The following is a 6,749-nucleotide window of genomic DNA, read 5'->3' as shown; positions in this document are numbered from 1 at the left end:
ACACACTCACACACCCCACACACACACACACACACACCCCACACACTCACTCACACACACGCCACACACACCACACACACACACCCCACAGACACCACACTACACACACACTCACCTCACCCACACATCCCCACACTCACACACTACACTCACACACCCCACACACCACACCCCACACACACTCACACACCCCAACCACACACACCACCACACACACACCCCACACACTCACTCACACACACGCCAACACTCACTCACACCCACACCCCCCACACACTCACACACTACACACTCACTCACACCCCACACACACACCCCACACACACTCACACACCCCACACACACCCCACACACACACACCCCACACACTCACTCACACACACGCCACACACACACACCCCACACAGACACTCACACACACTCACTCACACACACCCCACACACCCCACACACACTCACACACCCCACACACACCCCACATACACACACCCCACACACTCACACACACCCCACACACTCACTCACACACACCACACACACACCCCCCACACAGACACTCACACACAAACTCACACCCCACACACTCACACACACTCAACAACAACAACAACCGCCATTCGCCACTAAGTGGCGGTGACGTCACCACGACGCTTGTGCCAGGCCAAGTGCACCTTGAGGCTACCACGTGAAGTGTCGAACGCCCGCTGGCAGGAGGTCACGGGGCAGACCCAGCAGGTGCCACGGGTCGACTGACCGAGATGACCGAGATGACTGGCTGATGCACCACCTGTGCCCCCTACTGTGCCAACTTGCTGTGCTTTAGCCACCCGGCGCTCCGCTCGTTGTTGTGAGCGTCGCTCCTCCGACCCCCGTTGTTGTTGGAGGGCGACTGCCTCCAACTGCCCAGTAGCGTCCTTCACGAGCCTCCTCCACTGAGGCCGATCTTGACACCGCTGGTACCAGTCATCGGCAAGTCCACTCAGCTCCACGTCCTCCTGTACCACATCACTCCATCTCTTCTCTAGCCCGTGCCGCGCCCGTTTAGCCCCCTCGATCCGGCCGAACAAAAGCTGTTTAGGCATGCGGTGGCTGGGCATGCGGGCTACATGACCCAGCCAACGCAGCCTTGCCTGCCGGAGGAGCTCACCGATGGGACTTTGCCCAGATCTTTCAATTATTTGTGAGCTCCTCACACAATCCAGCCTGCAGGTTAAACCCAGGATGGATCGTAGGCAAGCCAGCCTTAATGTTTCTAACCGGCGAAGATGCTCCATTAGGGGGGTCCACGTTTCGCAAGCGTAGAGAAGGGAGGGAATGACTGTGGCCGAGTAGACCCGAAGCTTCGTGCGGAGCGACAGACCAGGTAGCTTCCACACAGCAGCGTTACGTAACCGATGAAAAGATATTGCTGCTCGACTGATTCGGAGTGAGACCTCTGCTGTTAAACTGGAGCCGGTCATAGGAGTGGGCCTGTCGCTTTTTCTCAGCAAGCCTGAACACCTCCTCTGTCAGCCAGGGTCTCTGGGGAGGTCTGGTCCGTGTACCCAAAGCAACCATTGCAGCTGCATGAGTCACAGTCGTAAACCTCGCCCATTTCCCCTCGACATCAGGAGGAGTGGGGGACGATGCCAACCTCAGCTTGCTGCAAGCGATGATGAAATTCCTGCTTGCAATCTTTCATCAGCTAGCTGAGACCAGGCCACCTGTAGGTTTGAATGGGGCCCTGAGTGTACACCCACCACCGGAGTGGAAGAATGGCAGGCGCATCTTACAGATGACTAGCCGATGGTCAGTGGGCAGATCAGCTCCACGGTAGGTCAATGGTGTCATGGACATAGGCTTCGCATCCGCTGTTCCATCACTATGTAGTCCAGCAGATGTTCTTGCTTGGACCCGGCATGCATCCATGATGTTGTGTGGATGCGCCGATGCCAGAACAGCGTGTTGGTAATTACAAGCCCATGGGCTGCACAAAAATCTAGCAGCCTCCTACCGTTGTTATTGAGCTGATCTGGCCCATGCCCTCCAATCACTCCAGACCAGGTGCCAGCATCATGGCCAACTCGGGCATTGAAGTCACCCAACAAGATGACTCTATCCCGAGGGGCCACTTTAGCCAGCACCCGTGACATGTCATGGAAGGCATCGGCCTTGCCTGCATCCCTCCACTGATGTTCATCTTCAGTGGGGGCATAAGCAGGGGCGGTTTCTTCATTAGGGCGATTGGGCGACGCACCACCAATGTCATTGAACCACAGAGTCACGCGAGCCGTCACTGTCAGCCTCTGGATATAGTCCAATCAGCGTCATGTCACGTTCTGTGGAGTACCGCCTCTTTTTGGGCGATTTCACTCCGGCTGAGAATCGCCCCGAGTGTTCCCGTAGACTTACATTGTAAGATGTTTTTTTTCGAACGGGGGGCGCTGCAATGCATTATCTACGGCTTCCGGGAGGGCTCGCCCTAACGTGCTTACGTCATCATACGTAAGCACGTTTCATCCAACAATATAATTTGTCGCCACCTAGTGGAATCTTTAATAAAAGAAACTTGAGTGGATTCTATTAATAGTGAGTATAGAAACGAACAAGGAGATGTATTGTAAGAGTCACTTTATTTTTCATTAATATTAAAGAAGTGAAGTTGCCTTTACATGCTTAAGCTGTTAATTTATCCATTGCATGGGTGGACCTTATCCTTATCAATCATCCAGACATTTGCCCCCCCTGAGAGATTTTGCAGGAGCTGCCACTAGGCATAAGTAACCACGACCACCACTCCTCGCCTCTGGTTGATGGGAAGGCGAGCCCAAAGTAGCCTGGGGCTTACAGCTTCCCACACCTCACCGCCACGCTCCCACGCCCCCTTCATTTTTTTGTTCAGAAGAAGAGCCACTCCCTGTTGTTTGGCAGTCTCCTGCCCCGAGTGGAGGACTGTCCACCCCTCATGGCGACAGGAGCCAGAGCCGGTCCACCGGACCTCTTGAATACCACAAAGAGAGAGATCCAGGCGGTACCGGTCTAGCTGCCAACAGTGGAGTGGAAACATCTCCCACGCAAGTGAGTGTTCGAACATTCCACGTGGCCACACGAAGTGGTTTTTTTGTTGTTGTTTTTGGAGGAGCTCCAAGGATTCAATCTCCTGGCTCCGCCAAATGGGGTTTGGCCAGGAGACGTCATTGACGCCTGTCCCCTCGGGGCATCCTGCACAAGCTTCGTTGGATAATTTTCACGTGGATTTGTGGTAGATTTAATAGAAGGTGGAGGGGTTTACCAGCCCCTCCAATCTGCGGTGGCTACAAATGCAATGAGGAGAATGGAAATTCTCAGTTGGCCCTCCCGCCCATGGCACTGACCGCCACAGCGAGGAGGTAGGGGAGTTGTTTTGCCGGACACGACACACACAGACAGACACACAGACAGATAGACACACACAGACAGATAGACACAGACAGATAGACACACACACAGTGAGATAGACACACACAGACAGACAGAGAGACTCACTCACACACACAGACACACACACAGACAGATAGACACACACAGACAGATAGACACAGACAGATAGACACACACACAGTGAGATAGACACACACAGACAGACACAGAGAGACTCACTCACACACACAGACACACACACAGACAGATAGACACAGACAGATAGACACACAGAGAGATAGACACAGAGAGACTTACAGACAGACAGACACACACACAGACAGACACATACAGATAGACACAGGGAGATTCACAGACAGACACACGCAGACACAGACAGATAGACAGAGAGAGACTCACAGACACACACAGACACACACAGCCAGATAGACACAGACAGATAGACACAGAGAGACTCACAGACACACACAGACACACACAGCCAGATAGACACAGACAGATAGACACAGAGAGACTCACAGACACACACAGACACACACAGACAGATAGACACAGACAGATAGACAGAGAGAGACTCACTCACACACACAGACACACACAGACAGATAGACACAGACAGATAGACACAGACATATAGACACAGAGAGACTCACTCACACACACAGACAGATAGACACAGACAGATAGACACAGAGAGACACACACACACAGACAGACACACACAAACACACACAGACAAATAGCCACGGACAGATAGACACAGATTCACAGACACACACACAGACAGACACACGCAGACACAGACACACACACAGAGACACACACACAGACGGACACACACACAGACACACACACAGACAGACACACGCAGACACAGACACACACACAGACACACACACAGACGGACACACACACAGAGAGACACACACAGACAGACAGACACACAGACATACACACAGACAGACACGCACGCGGACACAAACAGACAGACAGACACACACACAGACAGACACGCACGCGGACACAAACAGACAGACAGACACACACACAGACATACACACAGACAGACACACACAGACAGACACACACACAGACACACACACAGACACACACACAGACAGACACGCACGCGGACACACACACACAGACAGACACACAGACATACACACAGACAGACACACACAGACATACACACAGACACAAACAAACAGACAGACACACACACAGACACACACACAGACATACACACAGACAGACACGCACGCGGACACACACAGACAGACACACAGACATACACACAGACAGACACACACAGACATACACACAGACACAAACAAACAGACAGACACACACACAGACACACAAACAGACATACACACAGACAGACACACACAGACACACACGCAGACAGACACACACACAGACACACAGACAGACACACAGACATACACACAGACAGACACACACACAGACATACACACAGACAGACACAAACAAACAGACAGACACACACACAGACACACACGCAGACATACACACACACAGACATACACACAGACAGACACACAGACATACACACAGACAGACAGCCACACAGATATACACACAGACAGACACAAACAAACAGACAGACACACACACACACACAGACACACACGCAGACATACACACACACAGACATACACACACACAGACAGACACAAACACACACAGACATACACACAGACACACACGCACACACACACAGACATACACACAGACAGAACACACACACACACAGACATACACACAGACACACACGCACACACACACACAGACATACACACAGACAGACACACACACAGACAGACACACACACAGACAGACACAAACACACACAGACATACACACAGACATACACACACACAGACACACACACAGACAGACAGACACACACACAGACACACACACAGACAAAGATCCCCTGTGTAGCTGTAAACAAAGTGGCAGGCAAGTGCACGCACGCCAGCCTCTGTGGGTGCGAGATGACCTTTCAGGGCAGAGGGAGTGATGGTTGTGAGACATGCCCAGATTATCTGTTCCAGAAGGGAAAAAATTAACCCGTAAAAACAAAGTGTGCATGCGTGTTAAATGTATATGCGAATTAAATGTATATGCGTGTTAAATGTATTTGTCTTTTGTCAACGTGACACATTTTTTACTGATTGGCCGTTTCGGGTGGTGGAGGGTTATGACAGATTAAAAAATTAACCCGTAAAAACAAAGTTTTTCACTATAAATCCTTTATATGCGTGGCGGCTATAGTCCTCTCGTCCTCTGGCTTGAGATGGCTGCCACCTATGGGTCAGATGATTGCCTGCCAGTATTAAGCAATTGGTAATTACATATTTAATTTGTTTTCCCTAAACAGTGTTAAATTTTCGGAAATTTTTTTTTCACGAACATTAATTGTCACGCACAACGAGTCTGTGTGCAAAATGTCAGCTCGATTGGATCACGGGAAGTGGGTTAAAAAACGACCGAAAGATTTGCACGGTCGTAAGCAAGCAAGCAAGCGAACTTAATATAAAGGATTTAATGAAAACCCATCGACAAAACGCATCAATCATCATGAGTCACACAAACTCCACGTGTGTTACTCTTTGGTTCTTTCGGTAAAAGGTGTCTATAGGTCTGTATGAGTGTCTATGGGTCTCTATGCGTCTCTATAGGTCTCTATGAGTGTCTATGGGTCTCTATGAGTGTCTATGGGTCTCTATGTGTCTCTATAGGTCTCTATGATTTTCTATGTATCTCTAGAGGCTACACGGGGGATCTTTGTCTTTGTGTGTCTGTGGGGGGGGGGGAGTTTGGGGGGGGCACCCTTTGCCCCCCCCCCCCCTCTCACAAAACGCTTTTTAGGTCTTCGGGTTTCTTCTGGGCGAGCTGAGCGAGTGGAGAGCCAAGGCGACACCGCGTTCTGGCATAGCAATGTTTATTTGTTTAGATTTCGTACAAACAAAGGTGAATATCATAATTAAATAACAATACTCATCGTAAGTCTAGTAAGTATAATCATATATTAGTAGTAGTATTATAAGTAACCATAGTAATACAATAGCGGCAGTAGTCGTAATAATCGTATAATCGTCATCATCATCATCAATTATTGCACTCCGGCTGCCGAACAGCGCAGGAGAAATTCCGAATTGAAAACCACAACAACAACAACATCATCAACAACATCAACAACAACAACAACAAGTACATCATCATGCTTGCTTGCATAAAAATGGCATGCCCGAGTGTCGGGGTCAGGGTTCACGGGTGATGGTTGGGGGGGGGTGGTGGGTGAGTGGGTGGGTGGGTGT

This window comes from Lethenteron reissneri, chromosome 67 (genome assembly GCF_015708825.2).
Source record: "Lethenteron reissneri isolate LAM-NWPU_2019-01 chromosome 67, ASM1570882v1, whole genome shotgun sequence".
Lineage (NCBI taxonomy): Eukaryota > Metazoa > Chordata > Hyperoartia > Petromyzontiformes > Petromyzontidae > Lethenteron > Lethenteron reissneri.
This window is presented reverse-complemented; position numbering follows the sequence as displayed.